The sequence below is a fragment of the Kogia breviceps genome, chromosome 12, assembly GCF_026419965.1.
Source record: "Kogia breviceps isolate mKogBre1 chromosome 12, mKogBre1 haplotype 1, whole genome shotgun sequence".
Lineage (NCBI taxonomy): Eukaryota > Metazoa > Chordata > Mammalia > Artiodactyla > Physeteridae > Kogia > Kogia breviceps.
In genome coordinates, this window is record NC_081321.1 from 16,703,968 (window position 1) to 16,721,203 (window position 17,236).

General features: G+C 38.8%; 1 protein-coding gene across 1 annotated transcript in view; it reads right to left on the bottom strand.

The window, feature by feature from the left end:
- The window catches only part of ST8SIA1 (ST8 alpha-N-acetyl-neuraminide alpha-2,8-sialyltransferase 1), a 146,968-nt gene that overhangs the window by 107,758 nt on the left and 21,974 nt on the right, over positions 1-17,236 (bottom strand). The window lies entirely within an intron of this gene.

Here is a 17,236-nt window from a genome sequence, read left to right on the forward strand (position 1 = left end):
CACATGACCACTCTGGCCTTTGGCATTGATGACCAACTGTTTCCTTCTTATTAACTTTTCTGCCCTGGATATCCATGTCAGTGTATCAACCCACCTAACCACCTCCTCTCTATTTGCTTTTTCTCTCTTTCCTGACAAAATAGCAGTTTTTCCTCCCATCACCTAAATGTGGTTATGTCCCGAGGCTCAACTTTGGTTCACAGTATTTTTTTCTTATGCTAATAGTAATGAAAGATTGAGTCACAGTCACATTCCTTACGCTCAACCAAAAAAACTAATAATATCTCGTATAGAGATACAAAAGAGAAAAAACCTAGAACAGACCATCAGGAGATACCTAAAACTGAGTGGGCAGGGTTGGGCTTATGGAAAAAGGAGGATACAGAGAAAAAAAGAAGGAATTAAGAAAAACACTCAGTTCTTACAATGCCCAAGACACTATGCCAGGTCCTTTCAAATATATGCTACTCCATTTAGTTCTTGACACAACCCTGTGAGCCAGGTACTTTATTTCTCTTTACAAGAATTAAGCAGGGGGCTTCCCTGGTGGCGCAGTGGTTGAGAATCCGCCTGCCGATGCAGGGGACACGGGTTCATGCCCCAGTCCGGGAAGATCCCACATGCCGCGGAGCGGCTGGGCCCGTGAGCCATGGCCACTGAGCCTGCGCTTCCGGAGCCTGCGCTCCACAACGGGAGAGGCCACAACAGTGAGAGGCCCACATACCAAAAAAAAAAAAAAAAGAAAAAGAAAAGAATTAAGCAGGGGCACAAAAACCACATATCTATGATCCAGGTCATCTGATGAGGAAAGAAGCAGAGTGTAATGTAAAGAACAGAGACTCTGGGGTCACACGGCTTTAACTGCACCGCTTACTGCCATGTGGTTTTACCCAAACCACTTAACACTCTGGTTTTCAGGTTTCTCATTTACAAAATGGGGACAAACTTAGTTGATGACTAATGAAAGGATTGTAAACAAGATGAATAAAGTACTTAGTACATAGGAAGTGCTCATAAGTAGTTGTTGTTATTATTATTATGACTCTATTATAAAGACGGGATATTTTTATAACAAAAGCGAATGCAATGGGAAGCAAAGGAAGAGAGTTTCAAGAAGAAGAGGTAATTTTTTTTTTCTAAAGCATAGACTCAAGCCCAGACAGAACTCTTCTCATGGCTGCACAGTTTTAGAGAAGAGATCTCAGCAATTCGCCATCAACAGAGAGTGCCTCTGTGAGCAGCGCCAAGAAGTGGGTCCCACTGTGACTGAGCAAGAGTCAGTGAAATAACACAAGTCAAAGTCATTTTGTGAGCTGGAAAAATGCTCGACCCAGGAGCTCCTACTGACTAGAGATCATAGGTCCCCCAAAGAGAGTGCTTGCATCACTAATAAATCTTACGACAAGCTGTGGCTATCCTTTCTGGATAAATCATTTTGACAAAATTTTTAAAAGGCAAAAAAAGGTATGTATTTTTTTAAAGGAACAATAACAAAAAGGAAAAGCATCATAAGCCCCTGCAGATTTAGAAAAATCAGACTACAATAAATGCTGAATATTCTCCATGCCTCCTTTATAGCATGCCTTAACATTCCTTTGCCATAAAAATACATAAAAGTGTGATAATCAACCTGGTAAACCAAAAGTGAACAGACTACAAGAAAAAGACAAACTGACCAGAAAAGCTGAGAGAAGCATTATAGCCCATGGAAGTATTTCAGACGGCAGCTGCAGACTGTTCCCAGACACTCTGATAATGGAGAACATAATTAGTTTTCCTTGACAAAGAAAAATAGAAGAACCAATGAGGTCAAAAATCCATAAATTAATTCAATTCAATGAGTGCTTGTGTTTGTTTGAATAAATACTCTGTGCTTGAAACTGCAGGTCACAGAAGATGAACAAGACACAAGCCAAGGTCATGAAGGGTACCCAGATATTTATTCATTCATACATTCATCCATCGATTAAATGCCTATTACACACTGTGCAAAAGACTATACGCTAAACCTTAGGAACGCGGGTGAATAAGATGCGTCTCTGTCTTCTAAAATCTCATGGTCTTGTGGTAAGAGAGAGCAGCAAATAAACAACCTCGTCACCATTTATCAGTGTCTGGAGGAAGATGTACAGAACGCCACCGAGGGGAGATCACTGGAGGGCTGGCTCGGGTGGGAGAGAACAGGTGGAGGGAGAGGGGAAAAGATTTTCTAAAGTCAACATGTAAACTGAGAATGGAAGGGCTAAGAGGATTTAGCCAGACAGGCCAAAAGCTAGAGGCATGAGAAAAATAAAGAATTCCTGACCAAGAAAACAGCGTGTACAAAGCCACCAAGTTCCCAAATTCCACAGGCCAGGGCCAGTCCAGAACAATTTTTTCAACCATCTCTGGTAAAATGAGGAGAATGCAGGCAATGAGGGAGGCTTTCATATTTTATTTTAATTAGCAGCCTTTTTTCCTGAGATTATGTCCTTTCTACATTTTGATGGTAACGTGTAAAGTCTTTAATGAAATGGTGGTATCTTATAATTTCCTTTCCTGCCACAATACAAAATTATCCATTTATTAACATCCATTTCTTAATTTCTTTGGTAATTTTCTAGCCCATTAAATCCTAAATTTGGGAAAGCCGGAACACGATGAACAGAGCCACAAGTACTTGACATGATGAGGAGGCAAAACATACATGGCAAATAAGCATGAATTTGTTTACAGAGGAGATATGAATTCAAAAAGTAGGCGAGGACCAGATTATGAAGGGCTTTATACAGCTGGTTAATAAATTTAGACTTTATCCCATAGGCAAAAAGGAGGGGAGTGACATTCAAAAGGGAAAGGAATTAGCAAGTGTGATGCTGGACAAGTTGCTTACTCTCTTTCTCTGTTGCTTATTTGGAAAATGCTGATGCTGGTAACCACACCACACCTACCAGATTCATGGGTGCTTAAATCAAAATAAGACAAGTTGATGAAATACTCCATAAATTCTAGGGTATATTCCAAAGGTAAAGGGTTAATATTAATAAGATCCTCCCTCTTCTCTAAATAAATATTTAAACTAACCAGTCTTAAACTCCCACCCCTACCCCCATCACTTTTGGCCAACATTTTGGACCAACAGGTCTTACTGATAGGACATGAAGTGCCAAAAACAGTAAGACACTTCTTGAATTCTAATTGATGAATGACACGTCTCTGCAGACTCTGATTTTTATGTGTGACAAAGGACGGCCTCCTAACAATCTATCAAGTTAATTTTTAAGAGTTATGAAAAATTTAGTATTCAAATACTAGAATTACAACACTTTTAGAGTTTACCAGGAATTCCCACTCAACATTCTACAAAGAAGCCTGGCTGCTGTGTCACACTTGGCTACAGGACAATGCTTCCTTTGTGCCCGACACATGCAGTTTTGAAATTCCCACAATTGTTAGAAAAGACGTGTTGTATCAGAGCATCATCAGTGTTGTGGGGAACTGGTTTTGATTTTCAACCACTATTGCTCTTGTTTGTAAATATAAATTACTTTAGTCATTGCTGGATTCACCAAAAGGCAGGTATGTTTGTATATGGTGTGCCAACCAAGGAAGGGCATCACAGAAATGGGAAAAAAAGTTTTTAATAACTTGATACTTGAATTCCTATAAGGCATTGAAATAATCATCATGGGAAAATTCAAAAAACTTTGTTAAACCAAGCATCCCATATTCTTTTCAATGGTTATGGCCTCTAAAATTTTAAGCAGAACTTTTGATTAATTTCACAAACAATTTTAGTTTCTTATGCATTATTAGACTAACTCTTTGGCAGGTAAGAGATGAGTATTTACACTGAGAGTATTGTATGTTATAATTTTTGAGTAACTTTAATTTGAGACATATCTGTATTATTTACAGTTCAAATATGAACCATCCACAAATGTGCTGGTATAGGCATAGCTCGTGGTTAGTAAGCTTTGGAAGCAAGCTAACCTGAATTTGAATTCTGGTCCTACCTCTTAATACATATGAGACCTTGGCTATATTCCGTAAACTCTCTCAGCTTCATTTTTCTCAACTGGAAATAGGAGTAAAACAGTATCTACCTCATAGGTTAGTAGAGAAAATGAAATAAGATCAATCATAGAAATTCCTTTGCATGGAACCTGTCACATTGTTCAAAGTTAGCCATTATTATTATTACTATTTTAATTCATTTTTCAACATAAAGTAAAACTAGATTACAAAGAAGGACAAGAAGACTTCATGCATTAAAGCCACCAAATAAACACACTTGAGTTTTGCCAACAAAGAAAACAGGAAAAATGCAGAACAAATGATGTAGGAGTTATTTCCACACAGAAACCATCAGGAATAGAAAATGGGATAATATCCAAGGGAGGAAAAAATGAGAAGCAAGAGAATTCCAGCCTGTGCCAAAGGGCTTGGGTAAACACTTGTCCACAAATGTCACCCTATTCCAGTGAATATAGACAACTAAGCCAGATACCCCTGATGATCAACAACAAAATAGAATTATTGAAAGGTACACTAAATTTTACCAAAATTGATGAATGTATATCTAAGCTCAACTTCCCAATTTTTATGGAAAATATTTAAACTTCTCACACAGGTGATTTTATTTCCAGAATATGCTAGGAATGTCCATGAAGCCAAGGGCATGTGTTGCCAGTAGGAAGGTCCTAGGCCATATGGGCTGACCAGTTAGTGGTCAGATACCTGGCACCAGCAGACATGCTCTATTTATGCCTTGGTATTTGCTCAAATGCAAATCTAGAGATTTTCATTTTTATTAAATGTTTGTCTAGTGAAAATATATTTTTGTTGTATTTGCTTCGTGTGTGTGTGTGTGTGTGTGTGTGCACCCGCCTATGTTTGGGTATGTTGCAAGGAAAGGGGTGCATTTGGAATAAGTGCTTTGTGATTCTTCAAGCACTGAGTTGGTTTATCTGAAGACAGATAAAAGAAGGGAATAAGTATGTCAGGATGTCTGCCTCTGCCATCCATCCAGACCCCTGCTAGCTCAGTCCCACCTGGTACACAAACATCCACTGCACATGGACCAGAAGCAAGCAACTGACCAAGTGACTAATGTGGAACTGGTCTAGCCTTACACTCTTCCTTTCCCTCCTCCGTGATCACTGAGGTATCAGCATTCATTGTAGATTTTCAGTCATCAAAGAGCTCTCAAACGCAGTTACCCCATAGTATCAAAGAAGAAAAGGAAACCAGCCCATGTGTCTCCTAATAGAAGTCCCTAACTCCCCCTCTGTTATTCCATCATGGTGAGAGCTTTGACTTTTCACTTCCTGGGGCATCTTCTGGAGGATCACTTGAGGACAAGTCAACACATAACCCAGGAAAGAGCTATGGGAATGCATTGAGAATCCCATCGAACAATGAATGGGGCAAAGATTTAAAGAAGAAAAATGAAATGATAACTGGCTCAACGGGCAGAAGAAAAGTCGATTCCAGCACAGACTCTATGACTCCGGATGAGAGTGTGTAGCTAAGGTCAAATTGGCCTGTCGGTCCAGTTTTGTACCTGAGGCTCCAACCTGATTTATCGTGTATCTTCCCCCTCTTCCATTAGCTCTACTAAATCATTTTTTCACTGGGGGGTTTTCTGCTAGGTCTCTTAGATCTGCCTCTTCTACGCCAGCCCCATCCTCTGCACTCGATGTGGGGCTCTTGGCACAGCGGTCTTTTAACTCACATCCCCGTCTCTGACAATCCGCCCCCACCCCTCTACCAGACGTCGGCTCCTGGTCACAGTTACCAAGTTACTTCCACACCCAGGAGCTTACAGTGGCTCTCAAACTCCTACTGAACCTCGTCCGAACTACTTGAGATTTTCTTTCATTCTCACGCTCACATAATTCTGCTGAAACCAACCATTCAGCACTAGCTCACAACCAGAAACCATTTCTCAGCCTCAGAATGTGCCATTACTATTTCTCTGCCACTTCAAATCCCACTCATCCTTCAGGCATAAGTTCAGCACTCTTCTCCTCTCCTAAATATCATTACTCAGTTGTCTGACCCATTGCCTACAAGCACCTGGAGGTCTGGGACTATGCCATTCCCTTTCTCTCTATCCCGCCTCAAAGCCATCATTATAGTAAGAGCTCAACAATGATTTGATGGATAAAAGAAGATGTACTAAGCAGAGTTGAAATTCTCTCACTTTCAAGCAAGAAGTTTCTATTTTTGCCATTTTTCCTACTCCAGCCCCATCCTAACCACCCATGATAGATCTGTGCTCCATTAACAAAAAACTTGGTTTAGAGCAGCCAATCTGTCTCTGAAGTAAGATACACGCAGAGAAAATATAGCAAAATTAACACACACCAATTTTTAAAACCTATCATCAATTTCCTCTCTTCTGAACAGAACTTCTGTTTTGGCTCTTGCTTTCCATTTCCCCACAAAAATCTAAACTATTTTCCTGCCCTCCCTCCTATGTGCCCTCCTAAAATAATGACATTTCCAGAAACCAGATTCATTTAAGCCTCTCACAGTGAGCTGTGTTTCCCTCTCAAACTGAGGACCTTACTATAGCGAAGGCTAAGGGGAAAATATGCAGCAAGAGTCCTTGAAGGAGTGAAGAAATAAGGACTTCGAATAATCTGGAAAAGATGAAAGTGGTTATGGCAAACAAACAAACCAACTCAGAACCCCCCTCCAAAAAGACCTTCACAGAGAGGCAATGTTATATGATGAAATGTGCTGTTTCTTCAAGTCAGAGGTCCATCTTACCTTGTTTCCAGTCACCATAATTGTTTATCAAATGCAGATTTATTATATCAAATGCAGATTTCCACCACAATTATTCCAACGGAATGCAACCTGGGATGAGGTTTGGTGACTATACTTAGAGGATTTATAAGCAAATAAGCTGGGGGGAGGGAGGGACAGTGGAAGAGAGAGAGGGAGAAAGGGAGAGAGAGAGAGAGGAAGAGAGAGGGAGGAATGAGAGGAGGAGAAGGAGAAGGAAGGAAGGAAGCAGGAGGAGGGGGAAGAAGAAGGAGGAGGAGAGGAAAAAAAGGAAGAAGGAGGATGACAAGGAGAAGGGGGATGGGGGCGGTGGGGGAGGGGAGAGGGAAGGAGGGGGAAGAGAAGAGACAGACAGGCAGCAAACAAACTTCCAAAATCATTTTTGAGGCCATGTATAGGGATAGTCTTAGAGGGTTGTCCTGAAGTCAGAGATTCCTGAGTCTGCATCCTGGCTCAACCACTCACTACCCCTCTGAGCCCCACTGTCTTCACACATCAGAAACTTGCCCAAGGTCACAGAGCTCAAAACTGATGAGGGGTAAGATTGAAATGAAGAGAGAGAGAGAGAGAGAGAGAGAGAGAGAGAAAGAGAGGAGAGGAATGATAAAGAAGTCCAGCCCTGAACTCATTAAATAAACACCAAAAGCAGGCCCATTAAAGAACACCAATCACAAGAAGTAAATATTAAAAATGAGAGCAAAATTATCATTATTTATAAGATATATAAAAATGCAAGTGCATGGGCTTCCCTGGGGATGCAGTGGTTGAGAATCTGCCTGCTAATGCAGGGGACACGGGTTTGAGCCCTGGTCTGGGAAGGTCCCACACAGAGCAACTGGACCCGTGAGCCACAATTACTGAGCCTGCACATCTGGAGCCTGTGCTCTGCAACAAGAGAGGCCGCGATAGTGAGAGGCCCTTGCACCACGATGAAGAGTGGCCCCCGCTTGCCACAACTAGAGAAAGCCCTCACACAGAAACGAAGGCCCAACACAGCCATGAATAAATAAAAATTTAAAAATAGTTCCAATTTCAATGGTCAGTTACTCTTACAAATTCCCACAATCAGAAAATGCAAACTTAAAAAAAAAATGCAAGTGTATATGTGGAAAACTCAAGAGGATAAACCAAAAAAAAAAAACAAACCACACACACACTAAGAAACTTAAATAAGGTGGCTTGTTATAAATAAAAATTAATAACTTTCTTATATATGAACAATAATCACAGAAATAATTATGAAAAGAAAATACTACTGAGTATAAAAAAGAAGCATCAAAAACAAAATAACTAGGAGCAATCTCAATAAGAAATGTATAGAATCTAAGAGAAAACAACTAAATATTCTGTTTTGGGAAATAAAATAAGGATTGAATATATAAGTAAATATATCTTGTTCTTGGATAGAAAATGGCAGTTTTGTAACAATATATCAATTAATGAAATTCAAATGAAAATATCAACAGGAATCACTTGAACTTGAAAAGCAATCTCAACTGCACCTAAGAGAAAAATATGAAAGAACCACAAAGAAAATTCTGACAAGGAAAAAGTGACTAGCTTTTTGAGATACTAAAATTTACTAAAAAGCTACAGTATTTGAGACAGTATGGCTGTAGAACAGAACTTCTGAGAAAAAGCTATGCAAGGAAAGTGGAACTTCCAAAATAGACCCGAACATACAGAATTATCTAGCATGGATAAACTTGACATTTCAAATCAGTGCAGTGAGGTAAGTTTTTTGTTTTGTTTTTAAGTAATGATGCTAGAACATATGGGGAAAATACAGGCTCTCTACCTCATTATACTAAAATAAGTCACAGACAGATCTAAAATTTAAATGCAAAAAGTTAAATCAGAAAATACCAGACTAGGAGGAGGAACCAAGATGGCAGAGTAGAAGGATGTGCTCTCACTCCCTCTTGCGAGAACACCAGAATCACAACTAGCTGCTGGACAATCATTGACAGGAAGACACTGGAACTCACCAAAAAAATACCCCACATCCAAAGACAAAGGAGAAGCCACAATGAGATGGTAGGAGGGATGCAACTGCAGTAAAATCAAATCCCATCCCTGGTGGGTGGGTGACTCACAGACTGGAGAACACTTATACCACAGAAGTCCACCTTCTAGAGTGAAGGCTCTGAGCCCCACGTCAGGCTTCCCAACCTGGGGGTCCAGCAATGGGAGGAGGAATTCCTAGAGAATCAGACTTTGAAGCCTAGTGGGAATTGACTGCAGGACTTTGACAGGACTAGGGGAAACAAAGACTCCACTCTTGGAGGACACACACAAAGTAGTGTGTGTATCCGGACCCAGGGGAAGAATCAGTGACCCCGGGGTAGACTGAACCAGACCGACCTGCTAGTGTTAGAGGGTCTCCTGCAGAGGCAGGGGGTGGCTCTGTTTCACCCTGGGGACAAGGACATTGGCAGCAGAAGTTCTGGGACGTACTCCTTGGTGTGAGCCCTCCCAGAGTCTGTCATTAGCCTCAACAAAGAGCACAGGTAGGCTCCAGTGTTGGGTTGCCTCAGGCCAAACAATGAACAGGGAGGGAACCCAGCCCCACCCATCAAAACTCAAGTGGATTAAAGTTTTACTGAGCTCTGCCCACCAGAGCAACAGTCAGCTCAACCCACCACCAGCCCCTCCCATCAAGCCTCTTAGATAGCCTCATCCATCAGAGAGCAGACAGCAAAAGCAAGAAGAACTACAATCCTGCAGCCTGTGGAACAAAAACCACATTCACAGAAAGATAGACAAGATGAAAAGGCAGAGGGCTATGTACCAGATGAAGGAACAAGATAAAACCCCAGAAAAACAACTAAATGAAGTGGAGATAGGCAATCTTCCAGAAACAGAATTCAGAATAATGATACTGAAGATGTTCCAGGACCTCGGAAAAAGAATGGAGGCAAAGATCGAGAAGATGAGAAGATGCAAGAAATGTTTAACAAAGACCAAGAAGAATTAAAGAACAAACAAACAGAGATGAACAATAAAATAACTGAAATGAAAACAACACTAGAAGGAATCAATAGAAGAACTGAGGCAGAAGAACGGATAAGTGACCTGGAAGACAGATGGTGGAATTCACTGCTGCAGAAAAGACTAAAGAGAAAACAATGAAAAGAAAGGAAGACAGCCTAAGAGACTTCTGGGACAACATTAAATGCAACAACATTCTCATTATAGAGATCCCAGAAGGAGAAGAGAGAGAGAAAGGACCCGAGAAAATATTTGAAGAGATTATGGTCAAAAACTTCCCTAACATGGGAAAGGAAATAGCCACCCAAGTCCAGAAAGCACAGCGAGTCCCATACAGGATAAACCCAAGGAGAAACACTCCAAGACACATAGTAATCAAACTGGCAAAAATTAAACACAAAGAAAAATTATTGAAAGCAGCAAGGGAAAGATGATAAATAACATACAAGGGAACTTCCATAAGGTTAACAACTGATTTCTCAGCAGAAACTCTACAAGCCAGAAGGGAGTGGCATGACATATTTAAAGTGATGAAAGGGAAGAACCTACAACCAAGATTACTCTACCTGGCAAGGATCTCATTCAGATTTGATGGAGAAATCAAAAGCTTTACAGACAACCGAAAGCTAAGAAAATTCAGCACGACCAAACCAGCTCTACAACAAATGCTAAAGGAACTTCTCTAAGTAGGAAACACAAGAGAAGAAAAGGACCTACAAAAACAAACCCAAAACAATAAAGAAAATGGTCATAGGAACATACATATCAATAATTACCTTAAACGTGAATGGATTAAATGCTCCAACCAAAAGACACAGGCTTGCTGAATGGATACAAAAACAAGACCTATACATATGCTGTCTACAAGGGACCCCCTTCAGACCTAGGGACACATACAGACTGAGAGTGAGGGGATGGAAAAAGATATTCCATGCAAATGGAAATCAAAAGAAAGCTGGAGTAGCTATACTTATATCAGAAAAAAATAGACTTTAATTAATATAAAGAATGTTACAAGAGACAAGGAAGGACACTACATAATGATCAAGGGATCTATCCAAGAAGAAGATATAATAATTATAAATATATATGCACCCAACATAGGAGCACCTCAATACATAAGGCAACTGCTAACAGCTATAAAAGAGGAAATCAACAGTAACACAATAATAGTGCAGGACTTTAACACCTCACTTACACCAATGGACAGATCATCCAAAATGAAAATAATAAGGAAACAGAAGCTTTAAATGACACAAGACACCAGATAGATTTAATTGATATTTATAGGACATTCCATCCAAAAACAGCAGATTACACTTTCTTCTCAAGTGCACACGGAACATTCTCCAGGATAGATCACAGCTTCAGTCACAAATCAAGCCTCAGTAAATTTAAGAAAATTGAAATCATCTCAAGCATCTTTTCTGACCACAACGCTATGAGATTAGAAATGAACTACAGGGGAAAAAAACATAAAAAACACAAACACATGGAGGCTAAACCATACGTTATTAAATAACCAAGAGATCACTGAAGAAATCAAAGAGGAAATCAAAAAATACCTAGAGACAAATGACAATGAAAACACGATGACCCAAAACCTATGGGATTCAGCACAAACAGTTCTAAGAGGGAAGTTTATAGCTATACAAGCCTATCTCAAGAAACAAGAAAAACCTCAAGTAAACAATCTAACCTTACACCTAAAGGAACTAGAGAAAGAAGAACAAAATAACCCTAAAGTTAGCAGAAGGAAGAAAACATAAAGATCGAGCAGAAATACATGAAATAGAAACAAAGAAAACAATAGCAAAGATCAATAAAACTATAAGCTGGTTCTTTGAGAAGATAAACAAAATTGATAAACCACTAGCCAGACTCATCAAGAAAAAGAGGGAAAAGACTCAAATCAATAAAGTTAGAAATAAAAAAGAAGATGTTACAACAGACTTGCAGAAATACAAAGCATCCTAAGAGACTACTACAAGCAACTTTATGCCAATAAAATGGACAATCTGGAAGAAATGGACAAATTCTTACAAAGGTATAACCTTCCAAGACTGAACCAGGAAGAAAAGAAAATATGAGGAGACCAATCACAAGTAATGAAATTGAAACTGTGATTAAAAATCTTCCAACAAACAAAAGCCCAGGACCAAATGGCTTCACAGGTGAATTCTATCAAAAATTTAGAGAAGAGCTAACACCGATCCTTCTCAAATTCTTCCAAAAAATTGCAGAGGAAGGAACACTCCCAAACTCATTATATGAGGCCACCATCACCCGGATACCAAAAGCAGACAAAGATACTACAAAAAAAGAAAATTATAGACCAATATCACTGATGACTATAGATGCAAAAATCCTCAACAAAATACTAGCAAACAGAATCCAACAACACATTAAAAGGATCTTACACCACAATCAAGTGGGATTTATCCCAGGGATGGAAGGATTCTTCAATATACCCAAATCAATCAATGTGATACACCATATTAACAAATTGAAGAAGAAAAATCATATGATCATCTCAACAGATGCAAAAAAAGCTTCTGAAAAATTCAACACCCACTTATGATAAAAACTCTCCAGAAAGTGGGCATAGAGGGAACCTACCTCAACAAAATAAAGGCCATATACAACAAACCCACAGCAAACATCATTCTCAATGGTGAAAAACTGAAAGCATTTCCTCTAAGATCAGGAATGAGACAAGGATGTCCACTCTCACCACTATTATTCCACATAGTTTTGGAATTCCCAGCCACAGAAATCAGAGAAGAAAAAGAAATAAAAGGAATCCAAATCAGAATAGAAGAAGTAAAGCTGTCACTGTTTGCAGATGACATGATACTATACATAGAGAATCCTGCCACCAGAAAACTACTAGAGCTAATGAATGAATGTGGTAAAGTTGCAGGATACAAAATTAATGCACAGAAATCTCTTGCATTCCTATACACTAATGATGAAAAATCTGAAAGAGAAATTATGGAAACTCTCCCATGTACCATTGCAACACAAAGAATAAAATACCTAGGAATAAACCTACCTAGGGAGACAAAAGACCTGTATGCAGAAAACTATAAGACACTGATGAAAGAAATTAAAGATGATACGAACAGATGGAGAGATATACCATGTTCTTGGATTGGAAGAATCAATATTGTGAAAATGACTCTTACTACCCAAAGCAATCTACAGATTCAATGCAATCCCTATCAAATTACCAATGGCATTTTTTACGGAACTACAACAAATCATCTTAAAATTTGTATGGAGACTAAAAAGACCCCGAATAGCCAAAGCAGTATTGAGGGAAAAAACGGAGCTGGAGGAATCAGACTCCCTGACTTCAGACTATACTACAAAGCTACAGTAATCAAGACAATATGGTACTGGCACAAAAACAGAAATACAGATCAATGGAAAAAGATAGAAAGCCCAGAGATAAACCTATGGTCAACTAATCTATGACAAAGGAGGCAAAGATATACAATGGAGAAAAGTCAGTATCTTCAATAAGTGGTGCTGGGAAAACTGGACAGCTACATGTAAAAGAATGAAATTAGAGCACTCCCTAACACCATACACAAAAATAAACACAAAATGGATTCGAGACCTAAATGTAAGGCCAGACACTATAAACCTCTTAGAGGAAAACATAGGAAGAACAGTCTTTGACATAAATGACAGCAAGATCTTTTTTGATCCACCTCCTAGAGTAATGGAAATAAAAACAAAAGTAAACAAATGAGACCTAATGAAACTTCAAAGCTTTTGCACAGCAAAGGAAACCATAAACAAGACGAAAAGACAACCCTCAGAATGGGAGAAAATATTTGCAAATGAATCAACAGACAAAGGATTAATCTCCAAATATATAAACAGCTCATGCAGCTCAATATTAAAGAAACGAACAACCCAATCCAAAAATGGGCAGAAGACCTAAATAGACATTTCTCCAGAGAAGACATGAAGATGGTCAAGAAGCACATGAAAAGCTGCTCAACATCACTAATCATTAGAGAAATGCAGATCAGAACTACAATGAGGTATCACCTCACACCAGTTAGAATGAGCATCATCAGAAAATCTACAAACAACAAATGCTGGAAAGGGTGTGGAGAAAAGGGAACCCTCTTGCACTGTTGGTGGGAATGTAAATTGATACAGCCACTATGGAGAACAGTATGGAGGTTCCTTAAAAAACTAAAAATAGAATCACCATATGATCCAGCAATCCCACTACTGGGCATATACCCTGAGAAAACCATAATTCAAAAAGATACTTGTTCATTGCAGCACTGTTTACAATAGCCATGTCATGGAAGCAACCTAAATCCCCATCAATAGACGAATGGGTAAAGAAGTTGTGGTACACATATACAATGGAATATTACTCAGCCATAAAAAAGAATGAAATTGAGTCATTTGTTGAGACGTGGATGGATCTAGAGACTGTCATACAGAGTGAAGTAAGTCAGAAAGAGAAAAACAAATATCGTATATTAACGCATGTATGTGGAACCTAGAAAAATGGTACAGATGAACTGCTTTGCAGGGTGGAAGTTGAGACACAGATGTAGAGAACAAACGTATGGACACCAAGGGGGGAAACCCGCGATGGGGTGGGGATGGTGGTGTGCTGAATTAGGCAATTGGGATTGACATTGTATACACTGATGTGTGTAAAATTGATGACTAATAAGAACCTGCAGTATAAAAAAACAAACAAACAAACAAATAATATTAAACTTTCTTTGGGTTATTTGTATGGAAATATGTTAATATAAATGTTTCAGACATTACATGAAATTTCTAAAAATCTTATATGTTCTGGTATAATGTTATAAGTCGTAATTCTAGTTATTATTGTAAAATATATATCTCAGAAATAACTAAAAACAAATACCAAATGAAAATATCTTGGGCTGCAGGAAACATTACACAAAGGTTCAAAAGCCATAAAAGAAAAAACTGATGAAGCTGATTGCCTGATTATTCTTTAAGTCATTACAGAAAAAAAAAAAAACTTTTTCCTTTTTCTTTTTTTGCAAAAAGTAGACTTTTATTACAGCAGACTTTAAAAACTTTTTAAAACATTAACATAAGCAAAGTCAAAAGACAAATTGGGAAAAATATTTGCCACAGATATGACAAAGTCAAAAAAGAAAAAAATGACCACCTCAAGAAGAAAGTAGGCAAAATACATGAAGTACCCTTCCCTGGAAAGGAAATCCTCAGGAATAAATTTAAAATTTTTTTTAAAAACAGTAAAATGAAGCTCACTCTCACTAGTCATTAAAATTATAATTTTTCACCTACATATCACAAAATGTTTAAAGTTAATACTATACAGTTTTGGACAGACCAACAATCTCCTTTTAGTCACAAAACAGATGACTTCCATTGGAAGATAATTTGTAAATATCAATCTAACTAAAATCAAATGTGTTGCTTCATGACCCTGAAATTTTCAGTTTAAGAAGCTACCCTGTGGAGATAATTGCAGAAGCAGAAACATCTATTTCAAGGATGTTTGTTAAGCCAGGTTTGGTTTAAAAAACAAAGGAAAAAAGTCACCATGGTCAATTCTAAAATGCAATTTTATATTCTCTCCATCTTTTTCATTTAATGAGATAGTATTGCTTTGTGCTACACACACTAAATGAGGTATCTACTGACAGATATGTTGTGAGTGGGAAAAGACAGATGTTGTTAAGAATACTTTTTATGTGATTTGATAATTACTTGATAAATGTTAGCTATTTATTACTACATTAACAAATTACTCCAAAACTCAGCAGCTTCAAACAACAAAGACATACTTCTCACACAGTTTCTGAGGGTCAGGAGTGTCTGAACTGGATGGGTCAGGCTCAGGGTCTTGGATGAACTTGCAGTCGAGCTGTCGGCTACTGTCACCTAAAGCTGGAGGATCCACTTCCTAGCTCACTTCCGTGGTTGTCAGGGGCCTTGGTTCCTCACTGGCTGTTGACAAGGCACCTCGGTTCCTTGCCATGTGTCCTTTACCACTTTCTTACCTCAGTTCCATGAACTGCCCAAGTTCCTTACAACATGGCATCTGGTTTCTCCCAGAGCAAGTGACCCAGTGGAGAGAGAAAAAGAACACCCAAAATGGAAGCCATGGTCTTTATAACTTAATCTCTGAAATGATATACCATCACTCCTGCAGTAATCGATTCTATTCTAGAAGTGAGTCACTAAACCCAGACTACACTCAAACGGAGGTTATGGTACATGAATACCAGGAGGTGGGAGCCATCTGAGAAGCCATCACTATACCATATATATATATATATATGGAATATATCTAGATGTTTATATAGATATGGATAAAAACACTTATATAAAGTAGGGGGATTGTATCAATACATCCCAGTTTGTTTGAAATAGTCCTATTTTATTGCTGCTGCCTTGGAGTAATGATAGTATTTTACCTCAAGTATCCCACTTTGAATACTAAATTATACTGTGAATAGAAGAAACATCTAAAAGGATACATATCAAAATATTAACACTGTTTACCTCTTGGAATGAAATTGAGAAGACTTCTATGTTTGCTTAATACACACTTGTAGTTTTAACTTTTACACTAAAAATGCATTACCTTGATGAAGAATTTTCAAGAAACAGAAAATACACATTAGATCTCTATATTATCTTTCGGAATAACTCAAACTATTGTCACATGGCTTCCATTTCAGGCACAGAGACTGACGCCGAAAGAGCCTCTGGGGATTTCAGCTACGGAGAGAAGAGAGAGAATAACTTCCCTTTTCAGGTGACACAGGAAAGGTCACCACGCCGTTAGCTGTTCCACTCTGGTTTCTCGCAGTTTTACAGACTTCAGTCCCCTGATACCCTATAGTTGGTATCATTTCTTAACATCCATCTCGCAGGTATAAATGAGAATTAAGAAAGTGTGCTACGACAGCTAGATAGGAGAGGAAAAACAAACAAACAAACAACCCTAAAGCTAAGCCCCTGGGATGAATAAGAGATGTAAGGCAGAGACGGAAAGGATGGAGACACCTTCTCGCTGACTTGAACCCAAGATCTTTGCTTGATTTGCAGGATCCTTGAGGAGTGGGTGGTAAAAACAGCCTTAGATACTTGGATAACTACAAATACAACAAGTGTTCATTCACCTTCACAGACTGAAATGTTACCATTTGAGATTCTTTCCTTTGTTTTAAAAAAGGTAGCAGGCTTTAACTTGAAGCCCTGAAAGTCAATGTTGGTCCTACAGCAAAGGGAGCAGTCCACCATAATGAGGAGGCTTAGAGCCCTAGGTCCCATGAACCCTAGAGCTGGACAGGTTTTTTACTAACTGCATAAGCCTGAGCGAGGTCCTTAAACTCTCTTTGTTTCAGTTGCTCCATCAGTAAAACTGGACTATCTTAGTCTTTTCAACAAATGGTGCTGAAACAACTGGACA